This window comes from Ascaphus truei, chromosome 2 (assembly GCF_040206685.1).
Source record: "Ascaphus truei isolate aAscTru1 chromosome 2, aAscTru1.hap1, whole genome shotgun sequence".
Lineage (NCBI taxonomy): Eukaryota > Metazoa > Chordata > Amphibia > Anura > Ascaphidae > Ascaphus > Ascaphus truei.
Genome location: NC_134484.1, coordinates 472,493,621 through 472,510,467, shown reverse-complemented (window position 1 = coordinate 472,510,467; position 16,847 = coordinate 472,493,621). Strand labels below are relative to the sequence as shown.

At 48.6% G+C, this 16,847-nt stretch overlaps 1 protein-coding gene across 5 annotated transcripts in view; it reads right to left on the bottom strand.

Annotated features, from left to right (window-relative positions):
• The window catches only part of LOC142488324 (uncharacterized), a 107,663-nt gene that overhangs the window by 85,719 nt on the left and 5,097 nt on the right, over window positions 1-16,847 (bottom strand). Inside the window, exons 2-5 of one of the 5 annotated variants that reach the window (XM_075588691.1) lie at window positions 11,502-11,612; window positions 11,175-11,315; window positions 5,593-5,695; window positions 5,205-5,482 (exon numbers count right to left, since the gene is read on the bottom strand). The gene's annotated coding sequence lies outside the window, so the exon portion shown is untranslated. Of the gene's footprint in view, window positions 1-5,204; window positions 5,696-11,174; window positions 11,316-11,501; window positions 11,613-16,847 lie in introns of all 5 variants that reach the window. The other 4 variants (XM_075588690.1, XM_075588693.1, XM_075588692.1 and 1 more) reach the window with 4 other exon arrangements.

The following is a 16,847-nucleotide window of genomic DNA, read 5'->3' as shown; positions in this document are numbered from 1 at the left end:
CCCCATGAACAAATTAGCATACACCGGTGCAAAACTCGTGCCCATAGCTGTGCCCTGTTGTTGTAAATAAAATTTGTGATCGAAAAGAAAATAATTGTGTGTGAGTAAAAAATTAATAGAATCTATAATGAACGCTGTGTGAAATTGATTGCTATCTGGACCCCCGATGAAATGGTTGACAGCCGCCACCCCCTGATCGTGTTTGATGACTGAGTATAAAGAAGTAACATCCATGGTAACCCATATGGAATGAGGGCCCCAGGTGACTGAACCAAGATTTTTAATCAGGTCCCCCGAGTCCAACAGGTAGGAAGGCAACCCCTTCACAAATGGTTGCAAGAACCGATCAATATATTTGGAGAGACCGTCTCCCAATGATCCAATAGACGACACGATTGGTCTCCCCGGAGGGTCGACCAATGTCTTATGGACTTTTCGGTTTTACTCAGGACTTGTGTGATTTCTCCAACTTCTAACAATTCTTTGAAAACTTCCATAAACCCTTCAGTGGGGTCCCCTGGTAGTACAGAGTAGGTAGTGGTGTCCCCAAGTTGCCGATAAGCTTCCTTGAGGTAGCCAGTCCTACTCTGCACCACCACGGCCCCTCCCTTATCCGCATTCTTGATAACTATCGTGGAATTTTTCTGTAAAGATAACAATGCCTGCTTTTCCCCTTGGTTCAAATTAGTTCCATTTGTACGCAGAGGTTTTGACGAACGGCAGAGAGAGAGTGAGTTCGATAGGGGCGTGGTCTGACCAAGTGATTGGGCCTATGTTAGAGTGGGAGGATGCCTGGAGAACATTATTGGTGCCTAGAAAGTAGTCAATCCGCGAGTAAGACTGATGGGGGGCTGAGAAGAAGGTGTAGTCCCTCTGGCCCACGTGCTGGGCCCTCCAGATATCCACAGGGAATAGTTTTTCAGGATTTCACGAAACCTTTTGGCCTTTTTCTGTATCTGGGCAGAGTGCGGGGTCGCTAACTGACAGGATTTGTCTTGATCTGGGCTTAGGACCATATTAGCGTCTCCGACAAGAAGTAGAGAGGAAAGCACTGAGTGGTCTAATGTCCCCAGGAGGTTCTGGAGGAATTGGGTCTGATTTTCATTGGGGGCATATATGTTTAGGATGGCTATAGGGGATCCTGACAGTGTCCCTTGGAGTAGTAAATACCTTCCTTCTGGGTCTTTAGTTACCTTTGTTGGGGCGAACGGGATATTATTCTTAATTATTCTTAATTAGTATAGCCACACATCGTTTTTTTTGTTGTGGGAGGACGCGTAAAACGCTTGGGGGAACGTATGTCTGAATGTGTTAGGCGGGTCTGGGGTATTGAAGTGTGTTTCCTGGATACAGATTATGTCGCCTTTAGTTTTTTTTAGTTCTTGTAGGGCTAGTTTGCGTTTTCGGACCGAATTGAGGCCCTTGACATTGAGGGATATGATATGGGAGGGGAGGGAAGGGGTGCACCTCGGAGCACAGCGGAAACATAAACTTATGCAGTGCCTATGCAGTGCTCCCAGCCACTGGGGGAGGGGGTGGGGCACCTTAATAGGCATCAAACTCGCAGATCTACATAATGCTCATACATTGTTCCTGAGTCCTACATAGACAGTATTGCATATATATGGGGCGGGGGGGTGAGGGGGAGGGGAGGAGGGGAGGAGAGGGGGGTAGGGGAGGGAAGGGGAGGGGAACACCTCGGCGCACAGCGGAATCACAAACTTATACAGTGCCTATATAGTACTCGCAGCTACTGGGGGAGGGGGGGGGGCACGTTAGTAGTCATCCAAACTGCCGATGTGGATTAGTGCTCGTGAAAATGAACTGTGATTCCCACCACCCCATGAACAAATTAGCATACACCGGTGCAAAACTCGTGCCCATAGCTGTGCCCTGTTGTTGTAAATAAAATTTGTGATCGAAAAGAAAATAATTGTGTGTGAGTAAAAAATTAATAGAATCTATAATGAACGCTGTGTGAAATTGATTGCTATCTGGACCCCCGATGAAATGGTTGACAGCCGCCACCCCCTGATCGTGTTTGATGACTGAGTACAAAGAGGTAACATCCATGGTAACCCATATGGAATGAGGGCCCCAGGTGACTGAACCAAGATTTTTAATCAGGTCCCCCGAGTCCAACAGGTAGGAAGACAACCCCTTCACAAATGGTTGCAAGAACCGGTCAATATATTTGGAGAGACCATCTCCCAAAGATCCAATAGACGACACGATTGGTCTCCCCGGAGGGTCGACCAATGTTTTATGGACCTTTGGGAGATGGTAAAAGACAGGAATGGTAGGGTATGGATTCCATAAGTAAACGCTTTCTGTTTTACTCAGGACTTATGTGATTTCTCCAACTTCTAACAATTCTTTGAAAACTTCCATAAACCCTTCAGTGGGGTCCCCTGGTAGTACAGAGTAGGTAGTGGTGTCCCCAAGTTGCCAATAAGCTTCCTTGAGGTAGCCAGTCCTACTCTGCACCACCACGGCCCCTCCCTTATCCGCATTCTTGATAACTATCGTGGAATTTTTCTTTAAAGATAACAATGCCTGCTTTTCCCCTTGGTTCAAATTAGTTCCATTTGTACGCAGAGGTTTTGACGAACGGCAGAGAGAGAGTGAGTTCGATAGGGGCGTGGTCTGACCAAGTGATTGGGCCTATGTTAGAGTGGGAGGATGCCTGGAGAACATTATTGGTGCCTAGAAAGTAGTCGATCCGTGAGTAAGACTGATGGGGGGCTGAGAAGAAGGTGTAGTCCCTCTGGCCCACGTGCTGGGCCCTCCAGATATCCGACAGGGAATAGTTTTTCAGGATTTCACGAAACCTTTTGGCCTTTTTCTGTATCTGGGCAGAGTGCGGGGTCGCTAACTGACAGGATTTGTCTTGATCTGGGCTTAGGACCATATTAGCGTCTCCGACAAGAAGTAGAAAGGAAAGCACTGAGTGGTCTAATGTCCCCAGGAGGTTCTGGAGGAATTGGGTCTGATTTTCATTGGGGGCATATATGTTTAGGATGGCTATAGGGGATCCTGACAGTGTCCCTTGGAGTAGTAAATACCTTCCTTCTGGGTCTTTAGTTACCTTTGTTGGGGCGAACTGGATATTATTCTTAATTAGTATAGCCACACCTCGTTTTTAGTTGTGGGAGGATGCGTAAAACGCTTGGGGGAACGTATGTCTGAATGTGTTAGGCGGGTCTGGGGTATTGAAGTGTGTTTCCTGGATACAGATTATGTCGCCTTTAGTTTTTTTTAGTTCTTGTAGGGCTAGTTTGCGTTTTCGGGCCGAATTGAGGCCCTTGACATTGAGGGATATGACTTTAATTGTCGCCATTAGGGGGGGGGGATGAATCCAGGGGGTAAACCCCTGGCCCAGAGTTGTTCCCACGTCGGGGGAGAGTAGAACCTTAGGGCACGGGGGCGGGGGGGACTTCAGGTTAACCCTGAGGGGGCCTCTGACAGAGGTCTGGGGGGGGAGGCGGGAGGGGAGGAAGGGGGGGAGGACACAAAAGGGCAAGAAAGAAAGTGGGCTATCCGGGAGCCCAAAAGAGATTCCGCTCGACACCATTGTGGCAAGGGAAGGGGGCAAAAACCCCTGGAGAACTTTCCGGGGCGTCAAACACAGGGTGGGGTCAGCAAGCGAGGTCCAACACCCTCGCTGTTTGATGGAGGGGGGGGGAGGTGAACTTGGAGGGAAGGCTGTGTGTGGTTCATAGGCAAGAGTACATAACATTATAAGGGAGGTAACTCGCCAGTTTTGTGAGGTATCTGGTTCTGGGCAATTTTGGCCCTGGGTATCCGGGGGAGGGGAGGGGTGGGGGAGGAGGGGAGGGGGAGGGGAGGGAAGGGGTGCACCTCGGAGCACAGCGGAAACATAAACTTATGCAGTGCCAATGCAGTGCTCCCAGCCACTGGGGGAGGGGGTGGGGCACCTTAATAGGCATCAAACTCGCAGACATACATAATGCTCATACATTGTTCCTGAGTCCTACATAGACAGTATTGCATATATATGGGGGGGGGGTGAGGGGGGAGGGGAGGAGGGGAGGAGGGGGGTAGGAGGGGAGGGGGGTAGGAGGGAAGGGGAGGGGGGAGGGAAGGGGAGGGGAACACCTCGGCGCACAGCGGAATCACAAACTTATACAGTGCCTATATAGTGCTCGCAGCTACTGGGGGAGGGGGGGGGGGTCACATTAGTAGTCATCCAACTCACAGACCTATATGGTGTTCTTACATTGTTCCTAAATCCTATATAGAGAGTATTGCACCTGGATAGGGGGAGGTGAGGGGGGGGAGGGGGGGAAAGGGAGGGGGGAGAGGGGAGGGGAGGGGAAGGAGGGGGAGGGGGAGGGAGGGGGAGGGAGGGGGAGAGCGAGGGTTGGGGGGGGAGAGGGAGGAAGAGGGGGGGGGAGGGGCGAGGGGTGGAGGGGGAGGGAGGGGGGAGGGGGAGGGAGAGAGGGGGAGGGGGCGGCAGAGGAGTATCAACAGCAGTGGCCCGAGCAGGCAGGGGGGGGGGGCAGAGGTCTCAGTTGAGACGGGCTCTGGGTTTATGGATATAGAGACATTCATGCATGTTTTAGGTCTTTACACATCTACATTGCAAATCAAATCACATATCGGCGACATTTAAACCGAAGCCCTCAGGCAGCCCGCAGGGGAGGGGGGGGGTAAGGGAGAGAAAGGGGAGGGGGGGGAGGTAAGGGAGAGAATGGGGAGGGGGGGGGGAAGAGAGCATATTCTGGCTGCGGGTTGGGTTTCCCACAGTAGGGCTGTTCCTGCGTATTCACAAATCGAATGTTTCTGCAGCGCAGTAGTAAAACATGGGCCTAAGAAATGTTTTTTTTTTTCGTATAGCGCTAGTCATATATGTTCTGGGTCGAGACCCCATTGCATTGCAGTAGTAAGACAAACCGAAGACATATATGTCACATTACTAGAACACCGTTAGGGGGGAGGGGAGCCGACCTTATCGCAGGGGGAGATGTAGCGAGGAAGGGTTCATGTGCAAATAGCATTACAGAGCTGCGGGAACTGATATATAGTCTCTAGTCCATTTGAGAAGATACTAGGACAAATTGGGGCATAATGAAGGCCCCCCATGTCCACTGGGCTGTACCATCGATCCGGCTTGTGGGAAAGGGATCAGTCCATTTTTAAACAAATTAAATAAAGACAAGTGAGGGTGTAAGGGTACTTACCACCAACAGGAAATGGATCTATTTCACTGTTTGTGATCAGATTATCCTCAGTGTCGGCATCTTCTGTCTCTGACTTAATCTCTGACCTCTCCGGCACAACCACTGGGAAACCTGGCAATAAGAAAAGGAAAATACATCATGTAAAGCTGGAGGGAGGGAGGGCTCTTCTTCTGATATTGGTATAATATAAAACCTATTGTAAAGAAATGTGTTACTCACCCTTCTGGGACAAAATGACTAAAATAGCTGGACATATTATATCTTACCTGCTGGTGGATCTAGAAGAAAAAACAAGATTAGTTTGGGTGTTTGACTCGCATAATGTAAAAATAACCAGATATTTCCTCCTTGCAGATTTCAAAGCCACCAAAATATCTCCCGTACTCACTTAACAAGCGTGGATCCATGCTGGTAGGGGGCAGTGCTCCTCTGGGAGTGCAGAGATACAGTAGGAGGTTCCTTGATGTATATTTTTGGGATGCCAGGTGTGCCTGTATAAATGAGAAACAGAAGAAAGGTCATGTGTATGATCTGTTTTTATTGAACAAATATACAGAACTTGGTATAACCTTTCAAACCTAAGGTTTCTAACAGCAGAAGACGGCATACTACATATGGGCCTTTATCTTCAATAAATCTAGTGCTGTTTTCTCTAGTCCAGGGAGACTTTGATAAACAACCTCTATACCCTCTCAGGTCCAACAGTTCTGCTCCATACTGACACTGTCTCCTTTTCCTATTTGATACGGTGAGAAGTGGGTAATGCAGAAGAAACAGAGCAGTAACTTCCCCTCACCTGACCCCACGTCTAACCACATTAAATAGGGGGGTTTGATCCCTCCCACCCTCATCTGCTCATTTTCTTCAATTTCAGTCACCTTCATTCAGCCTCTTTGTACCTGGCAGTAACATCCTGCAATACCACAGAACAGTATGACATATTTATAAATGTATTTCAGCAAATTTTATTTAGCCAAAGAAAAGCTCCTTTGGAGAATTAAGAACCAACCTTTGAACTTGATATAACTTATATAAGGATTGTATAATCGTCCCTAATGACCTCTATCACCCGGACTTTGATCCGCACCAGGACCTCTGTATAATCCCCAAACTCACCTTAGCAAACTAGACACTTGCTACAATTCAATATGTCGCTTTGTCCTCCAATGTAACTACAACACTGTGACAGTAGGGTTAGCTGGGGAACCTAATAAAGAGAAATCTCAGCTATTTACCCCTAAATCCATGTAACTTGGATAACTTGTCCAGCTATGTAAGGCTTATTTCAGCCAAATGTAATTTAATATCTGGGGGAGAACAGGGAATGTATTTCAAAGCCTGTATTCTTTATTCCCTGTAAATGCAATCCCCCAGTGAATCAACATTGTGCTGTGATGTGATTTGGGATAGCTGTAATTCGAAGTCTTTCTTTTACATAATTACCTTATGTCTGTATTTATGTCTGTGTTAGCAATTCCCCCCAACTAGATACAGTAGTTTGGTATTGTGTGGTGATGGAATTAACATGTTAGCCCTGCAAATGTAAATGAAGTTATGTGCCAGTCATTTCTATGGAGGGAGATTCTGTAAATCCTTTTAGCTGAACTGTTCTACAGAAAAGATATGATCAGAACAAAGGAAGGGCACTAGTTAATAGAATCAGTAACAAGGTCTGAGCCCCAGGCACTGTTTCTCTTGGCTGGCTACCATTGCTCATTGTTAAAGGATAGCCACCAAGGGGTATATAAGGAACACAGCTGATCAGAGCACTAATCCACTCTGGGAAGGAGTGTGGAGAGGGCCATCTGAGAGACACTCTGGGAAGGAGTGTGGAGATGGACTGTGACCAGCTGAAGGTTCATGTCAAAGTGGCTACTGTGTGCAGCACTCTGATATCCTGAAGCAGAGAAGAGAACAGGGTAAACCCATTTGAAGTGGGCCCCTGCACCTAGTAAAGGTATATCTCATTCCCTAGACCCCTGTGTGTATATTTGTGTATGTTGTGTTCTTGTGTTTCCGAGGTTTTGCCCTGTGATTGATCCCTTAAATATAAATGGTGTTAAAAGACCTGGTCTACCATGACAAACAAAGGAATGGAAGCAGGCACACGGTCTTTCTAAAGGTGCAGTTTATTGTGCCACCAAAGGTCCAACGTTTCGGCAAATAGATTGCCTTTATCACAAACACACATCACTGCAAAATGCTCAAAGAACTAGATTGGCCATCACTTGAGACAAGTCGCAAATTTAATCTCTCCTGTCTTGACTTCAAATACTTCTTGGGCAAGCTACCCGTCTATCTGAACAAGCTCCTCACCCCTACCACATGCAGCACTTATCTGAGATCTGACTCCAAGGGACTTCATGGGCCCAAGGTTCAAAGTATCCAGCCACTTCTCTTACCATGCACCTCACAACTAGAACAACCTACCCGAGACTCTCACACCCACCACCAATCTAAGTTCATTCAAAACTACAGCTGTCTCACATTTTGATGTGGTCTGTAACTGTTACATACGCCTACAACTTATTTTTATTAACTGCAAATCTCTTCATGTTTTATGTATAACCCTGTTTACCTAATGTAATGCAATGTCTTTATATATAATGTATAACCCTGTTCACCAAATGTACCCATGTCTTGGTAACCATGTATCTGTCATCATAACTCTGTGCCAAGGACATTCTTGAAAACGAGAGGTAACTTTCAATGTATTACTTCCTGGTAAAACATTTTATAAATAAACAGTGAGATCTTTATATGATGCATGTATTGTGACAGAGTCAATGTCCTTGTGGACTAGAGAGCTGGTGGAGTGTGTAGGTTCCAGTGTGCAGGAGGTTACATTCCACTGTGGGCGCTTGCTGCACCTGGAACAAATTAAGCCATCACTCCTAAATGAAGGTTTAAAAGGAAGGAAGTACCCTGCACAGATGAGCTAGTTTCCACCCTGGAGTGTAGAGAGGCTTCTCCCAACCAGGAGGGACCATGTTTGTTCTGGACTCTAGGTCTGCAGGAAGCAGGCCTGAGGGGTTCAGCTAGGACTTCCACCCATGATACAGATTGCTAAGGCTGGACACATCCTGCTCGCCGGAACCGGCGTTCCGGGCTTGCTGAAGGAGCTACACAGAGGCCCAGGGAGGAAATCCCCTGCAACGCCAGATAAGAACTTTATATCTTTCTTTTCCATAAAGACTGTTATATTTCTTGTTGGACTGTTTTGCAGCATATGTTTTGGGTTGGTAACCAGCATAGCTGGCGGCACAGTTAGAAAGGGCCAGGGTATTTAGTTAGTTTCCCTAAAGGTAATAAGATTTTATTTTATGCTTTATTTTGCCTTTAAAGGTTCGGTGTACCCTTTTTTAGCGATATTTGAGGATTAATAAAAACACTAAGCCTGACCATTAAGCCTAACATCATGTTTGACGTCTTACTGACCCTGCTGCGAGGGCGTCCTGCCACAGTATGTATGTATATTTTTATAGCACCATTTATGTACATAGCGTGTCACAGCAGTAATACACGTGACATAATAAAACACATAAGGAGAATAAGCGCTTCAGACATGACAATAACAATAGGAAAGGGGGTCCCTGCCCCGAAGAGGTAACAACCTGAGGGGTAAGTAGGGAGAGTTTTCAGAGGCAGTAGAAGGGTGTTATGGTAAGTGCGTCTGCCCTTTGGAGCAACAGTCCATAATAAATGGGTAAGTGCAAATAATGACAAGCGCAAACTAATTACTTATTTAAACCAATATATTAGGGACCAAATAATATAAGATCCTAATAAATATAAATAGTGAAATACACACACATACAATGTAAAGTGACCTAAATAAATAAATATATATATATAAAACAACAACATTACCATTCTCTCGTCCGGTAAAGAAAGACTGCACTCGGTTCAGTAATCATGAAAAACTGTATTGGGCATCTGAATAAAAAAGATAAGTCACCCAATCCGACGTTTCGGTCCTGGAATAGGACCTTTCTCAAGGGGGTGCAGTGGGCAGGAGGGGGGGCAGTGGACAGGAGGGGGGGGGCAGTGGACAGGAGGGGGGGGGCAGTGGACAGGAGGGGGGGCAGTGGACAGGAGGGGGGGCAGTGGACAGGAGGGGGGGGCAGTGGACAGGAGGGGGGGCAGTGGACAGGAGGGGGGGGCAGTGGACAGGAGGGGGGGGCAGTGGACAGGAGGGGGGGGCAGTGGACAGGAGGGGGGGGCAGTGGACAGGAGGGGGGGGCAGTGGACAGGAGGGGGGGGCAGTGGACAGGAGGGGGGGGCAGTGGACAGGAGGGGGGGGCAGTGGACAGGAGGGGGGGCAGTGGACAGGAGGGGGGGCAGTGGATAGTGAGACACACACACACGTGTGTCTCAGTTGATGCGCCCTTTCTCAGTTCCGTTTGGCGCCGGAGGTGGGGGAGCAACACCTACCTGTACTTCCGGGCGCCGCCATCTTCTGACTCGGCGCCGCGAGGGAGGAAGGGTGTCCTGCCAGCCGCCGCCATCTTAGGCGCCGCGTGGCAGCTGCCTGTTCCCCCGCCGGGGAGGGGGAGAGGTGATTTGGAGCGGGGAGAGGTGATTTGGAGCGGGGAGGGGGGAGAGGTGATTTGGAGCGGGGAGGGGGAGAGGTGATTTGGAGCGGGGAGGTGGGAGAGGTGATTTGGAGCGGGGAGGGGGAGAGGTGATTTGGAGCGGGGAGAGGTGATATGGAGCGGGGAGGGGGAGAGGTGATGCCGCTGGGGAGGGGGAGAGGTGATTTGGAGCGGGGAGGGGGAGAGGTGATTTGGAGCGGGGAGGGGGAGAGGTGATTTGGAGCGGGGAGGGGGAGAGGTGATTTGGAGCGGGGAGGGGGGAGAGGTGATTTGGAGCGGGGAGGGGGGAGAGGTGATTTGGAGCGGGGAGGGGGAGAGGTGATGCCGCTGGGGAGGGGGAGAGGTGAGTTGGAGCGCCGCTGGGGAGGGGGAGAGGTGATGCCGCTTGGGAGGGGGAGAGGTGATTTGGAGCGGGGAGGGGGAGAGGTGATTTGGAGCGGGGAGGGGGGAGAGGTGATGCTGCTGGGGAGGGGGAGAGGTGAGTTGGAGCGGGGAGGGGGAGAGGTGATGCCGCTGGGGAGGGGGAGAGGTGAGTTGGAGCGCCGCTGGGGAGGGGGAGAGGTGAGTTGGAGCGCCGCTGGGGAGGGGGAGAGGTGAGTTGGAGCGCCGCTGGGGAGGGGGAGAGGTGAGTTGGAGCGCCGCTGGGGAGGGGGAGAGGTGATGCCGCTGGGGAGGGGGCGATTTGGAGCGGGGAGAGGGAGAGGTGATTTGGAGTGGGGAGGGGAAGAGGTGAGTTGGAGCGGGGAGGGGGAGAGGTGAGTTGGAGCGGGGAGGGGGAGAGGTGAGTTGGAGCGGGGAGGGGGAGAGGTGAGTTGGAGCGGGGAGGGGGAGAGGTGAGTTGGAGCGGGGAGGGGGAGAGGTGAGTTGGAGCGGGGAGGGGGAGAGGTGAGTTGGAGCGGGGAGGGGGAGAGAGGTGTGTGTGTGTGTGTGTGTGTGTGTGTGTGACGTCACACACAGCAATCTGATTGGCCAGAGGCTGAGGACCAATCAGATTCACCGCAGATAGCACTAACCATTCGATTTTATATATTAAGATATATATATATATTCAAAAAAATCTCTAGTGAAACTGCAGCTCTGAGAAAATGTTTTTAAACAACACAGAAATATAGCAGGAAAACAATGCGCAAGATCACCAGTGTGTGTAATAAACACAACAATACACAAAAACCATGACAAAGGAGGTAGATGTGAAGTAAAAAGAGGGTGAATCTCCCACTCACATGTTTGAGGAGCAAGGTAAATCAATGGGGAGTATACTGTAGATATGGTGCTGCAAGCAACCAATGTATGGGAAAAAGAAAAAGCAAAAATAGTGCAATACAATTTAATACAAAAAAAAAGAAAAAAAAGTAGGGGGAAGTAAAGCACTTACACAGACAGAACGGTAGGTCAAACGCACATAGAATTGGGTGGAGTTGCAAGGGAACGCTGGTTCTTCTTAGTGTCCTCTCTCTCCGTCAGCCCAGCTGCTTGTCGCAGGCCGCGTGGAGAAGGCTTGACGGATTTCCAGAGCCTGATATAATAATGCGGACATGAAAACAGGATGCTGGGGTGAATGTGGCGGGGGAAGGGATCCAAGTATCGGAGCGTTCACTGTGTGGCGAGTGACCCGACAAACTACCAACCCCGATATCCCGCAACCCCCACTAAACTTGTGTCACACAGAGACTAGGAGCCTGGGCACTACGCGAGTACTCACTATGAAGATGTCGTCAGAAGTGGAGCAGCCGTGGATCTGTCCCTTGAGCAAGAGTGTTCCAGCCCAGGTATGTAGGAGGATATAAATGCAGAAGAGGCGGTGCACGGATATCTAGATAGTAATAGAGTTACAAACACAATTGAATGAATGAAGCGGAGTTTAAAAAACGAGTACGGATGTAAACGTCTAATCGCAACTCTGACAAAGTTCCCACGAAACGTGTTAAAGAGTCAAGTCTCTTCTGCATTTTTTTTTATCCAAAAATAGCAGACTTCTTGCATAAATGCTACGCAGACCTTTATAATCATCCAAACATTAACCTAGATCAGCAGGAAGGATTCTGGAGAGATGTGAGACTCCTACAGCTCTCAAGAGAGCTCCAAAAATATTCTAAACAGCCCCTTCACCGCAGAAGAAGTCTCTAGAGCAATTAAACATCTTAAATCACTTAGAGCTTCGGGACCTGACAGGTTTTCGTTCCTCTAAGACCAGGTGTGTATGTGTGTGCTAAATTGCATAGATTAGGTGCAAGGGTACCAAACTTTTGAAGCTGCGCCCCCCTGCCTGCTCCACCTCTTACCTCTTTTGCCGGCGTCATTTGACATTGCGTTGCCATAGTGAAGAGTCACACCAAGCTTTCGAATCCCGGTAAGTTAAGTTGCAGAGGCCTCACGCGATCCCCCGGCATTTAAATGCTTTGGGGAAGAGCACGTGACCTCTGCAACAACCGCCCCCCAGAAAAATCTCGCAACCCCCAGTTTACGCACCCCTGTATAAGGGCAGGTGTGCACAATTTGGGGGGCGCGGCGTTTACAGAGGCCCCGCGCTCTTCCTGATGACATTTAAATTTAATGCCGGGGAACGGTGAAGGCCTCTGTAACTTCCCTTACCTTGGCTCAGACGGATTCTGGCGATGCGTCGCCATGGCAACACAGCGTCAAATGGCGCCCTGGGTTCATGCGACATCAGAATGCCGGAAGTAAGGAGGGGGGACTCTAGCAGGGAAAACTTTTGCGAACCCCTGGATTAGGGGGACTTTCATAGGCCTTTATTGCAAGTAATGTACCTCCATCCAGCACAAGTAGAGGGACTGCAGTGGGACCTATTTTTATTTGCAATGTGTTGAATTGTCTGTGTATGTATTATATGTGTGTCCAGCCATTAGGGTTCCAGTGGATTAACTCATTAGTACAAGGTGATAATGTCTCCTCTGTAGGATCTGGCTAAGTTTGCCTAAACTGAAGCCATGCGTATTGATCCTGAGAGTCATCCTGAATAAGACATACTGTGCCCCTGGACTGGCTAACCGGGTCAAATTCTGTTGCTGTTATCCAATTCTTACATACAGTTGTAACCCCTCTAAACTCTTGGCTGCGGTAGGGGGACGGCTTTAAGGACACCTCCGGGGGCTGCGGCAGGGAGGCAGAGGGGCGGACAAGGTAGCCGGGAAGCTCCGGGGCGGACGTCAGTAAGGGCGCCGCCATCTTTAATTGCCACAGTCGCATGCACAGAAAGGATAGGAGTGCGCGGCGGCCATCTTGCTCCACCTCATGCAGGTGTCAGGATAGCGGTAGCCATTACACTCAGGTCTCCGCAAGGGAACTACAGTTCCCAGAAGACTCAGGGGCTGCAGAGCATATGGCTCGAACATCCAATAGGGTCCCAAGATCTCGGCAAAAGAAGTAGATACAATTAGCGCGCTTGGGACCTCGAGGCAGTTTTGGAAGGGAGCTGGATCAGACAGGTAGTGTCTCAGAGCCAGTGGCTCTGAGACTAGGCCTAGTGTATCCCCCCTTAGGGAAGGCCCCTTAGATAGGGACCCTTTCCCATTTACTGAGTAGTGTCAGGGACACAGAAGAAGACGCCGTGCGGTGACTGCGGCTTGTGGTCTGGGACCAGACCCCCTACATACAGAGACTCTTAAAGGTGGGACCCCCCTACCGGAGACCTAATGCAGAGGCGGATGATGACGACGCTGGATCAGCGGATCCTCTTCGCTAAGTCGGCCGCCCTGAGTACTGGAGTACTCGGCAGGTACCTCAACAAAGTGCACCAACAATTCACGGGGTAGCACTACTCCCTACACTTTTGGGTGGGCCCTGACATGGGGCAAAAGGACATCTGGTTATTTGTGCCTAGCACCTAATGTACTTTGGGGACACACGTGGGTGGTACAGAGCTGGTGTTGTTATACTGTGTGGTACAGGGTACTGTTCATGGTTCATAGTAAAGGTTGTTATTATATACAGACGTGTGTGTATTAATGGTATTGTTCCTTGGAGGGGCTTACCCTGCTGTGTCAGGATCCCTTTCAGGTGGACGCGCTGCACCAAGGTGGACATCTCATCACCCCAGGCTCCCAGTGGCGGAGTCTCTGGCCTTCTGTGAGCCAACAGGTAACGGGCAGTACCGGTAGACTCTTTATTAAGGAGAAAGAGGGCTAGACAGTGTAGAGTAGAGACTGATGGCAGATACAACAGATCTCTTTAAAAAAAAGGGGCATTTTTAGGAAGGAAAGGTGTACAAGGAGCAAATGTAGCCCTTGTAACCCCTAGGTACTGAAACTACCCGTGCTGCTTTTTCCTGTGTGGATAACAGGATGCCTGAGCCTCCACCACTGGGAGCCTGGGATACACTTAATACACTGTGCAGCGCCTCCACTGGCGAGGGATCCCAGCGTGGTGGGAGTATTCCCTCACCGGAACCAACATACACAGTAATTACACACGTTTGTATAAGAACAGTATTTACTAACTCATATAATGCATGTACCATATCATAACCAGTAACACAGCCCCAGCATATGACCCAATAATACACAGTGCATGTGAATGTCCCAAAAATCACTGAATGTCTAATGGCACTTAACCACTGAGTGTCTCTCTCTCAAAGTGTGTGAGGGGATAGTGCGCTTCCCTGTGTTGGGGCCCGGTGGTGCCCTTTGAAATACCTCCCTGGTCTTTGTCCAGACCAGGATAAACCGCAGCGTTGTGTAGACCCATGACGTGGTTCCGCGGCAAGGTCTGATGCTCCTCTCTTGGTTAGATCCTCAGGCTGACTTCTCTGAAGGGGCCTCCAGCCGGATGGCACCTTAAAGCAGTCTCTGCTTGATATGCAGTCCTGATCTGCTCTCAGATAGCAAGCTGCACTCTCCTTCAGGCAGTGCCCTGCAGCATCTCTCACACTAATGCTATGGTGAGAAGGGCCCCTACCTTAAGGCCTTCCCTACAGCAATTACAAATAAGTTAATTACAAATAACAAACAAAAGTTATTACAAATAAGTTCCTCTACTGTGTCTCAGGGGACTAACTGGGCCCTTGAGGGCAACTTCTGGCCTAGTCCCTGGAGCACAGCTCCATGGACCCTACCTGCACCCTCAAGGTCCAGGTCTTGACTGGTGTGCTCCTTACAGCGCTCAAATTGCATCTCTCTGGTAGCAGGGGAATTCGGCCTTCCGATTGGCTCCCTGGCGTCATGTTATTACATGCCCCTAAGCCTGCTGGTGGCTGTAGTCCCCGCAGAACCTTCCCTGCCTGTCAGCCGCGCTCCCGCTAGCTCCTGCGCGACTTGTAATGGCCGCTGCTGCCCACTCTGCGCATGCGTGAACTCGTGCAAGATGACAGCGCCCTAGCCAACTACCGCCGCGAGCCGTGGCGATGCTCTCACCCCTCACAGCCTCCTCCCACCTGCCAGCCAGTTCCCCGCTGCAGCGGAGGTAAGCGGGGAAAACGAAACACCAGCGGGGTCCGGGGTTACACAAATATGGGAAGGATGTTGATCCAGTGAGAAATCTTCCATTACAGGCAGTCCTCGGTTATCCGACACAATGCGTTACTCAAAATGGTGTTGGATAGCGAAACGTTGTAAAGCGAAACACGTTTTCCCATAGGAACACTGTTTAAATGAAAGGTTCCATTCCTGAAGGCATTTTTAATGCTAAAATACACAAAATATTTTACGCAGACAATAAGATATGCAGCTTACACCAATTATATAGTGTACATACTGTAATATATATATATATATATATATATATATATATATATATATATATATATAAAATAACATAATATATTATATAGTATATATATATATATATATATATATATATATATATATATATATATATATATATATACAGTGGTTGACAAATCACCAAAAAATCTACTCGCCACACAAAAAAAATCTACTCGCCACCTAGTACCAAACGTGGGCTGCTTGGGCCAATATTTACTCGCCCGGGGGTTAAATCCACTCGTCCGGGGCGAGCAAATGTATAGGTTTGTCGAACACTGTATATATATATATTATATATATATATATATATATATATATATATATATATATATATATATATATATATATATATATATATATATATATATACAAATATAGCTGTATGCTCATCTGCATGTCTTAGGCAGGTCTGCAACCCCGCCTTTCCCCATTATCACCCAGCATACAGCACTTCCACTGCAGCAAGGGATTCTGGGAAATGTATGCACCTTAATCCTGGCTGTGCTCAAAGCTGTGACCATGCAGCAAGCTTAAGCCTATAGGGAACCATGTTAAAAATGGTTTTTGAGGCAAAAAGTGACAGTGTGCTCATTTGCATGTCATTTCCCAGAATCCCTTGCTGCAGTGGAAGTGCTGTATGCTGGGTGATAATGGGGAAAGGCGGGGTTGCAGACCTGCCTAAGACATGCAGATGAGCATACAGTTGTATTTGCATATTTGCTTTCCTGTGGAGGGTTTTTGTCACTTTTTTTACTCACCATAACTTAACCCAGTATTATGGTTTAGCCTATCCCATAGCCTCTTATGCATATCCAGTTAAAATCAACCCCACACTGATGAGACCCATCAAGGTCGAAACAGCTGTCTGTGGGTGGTTTTCTGGGTATGCACCTTAACCCTGGCTGTGCTCAAAGCTGTGACCATGCAGCAAGCTTAAGCCTATAGGGAACCATGTTAAAAATGGTTTTTGAGGCAAAAAGTGACACTGTGTGCTCATTTGCATGTCATTTCCCAGAATCCCTTGCTGCAGTGGAAGTGCTGTATGCTGGGTGATAATGGGGAAAGGCGGGGTTGCAGACCTGCCTAAGACATGCAGATGAGCATACAGTTGTATTTGCACATACATATACATATACATATATATATATACATATATATATATATACAGTGGTTGACAAATCACCAAAAAATCTACTCGCCACACAAAAAAATCTACTCGCCACCTAGTACCAAACGTGTGCAGCTTGGGCCAATATTTACTCGCCCGGGGGTTAAATCCACTCGCCCGGGGCGAGCAAATGTATAGGTTTGTCGAACACTGTATATAT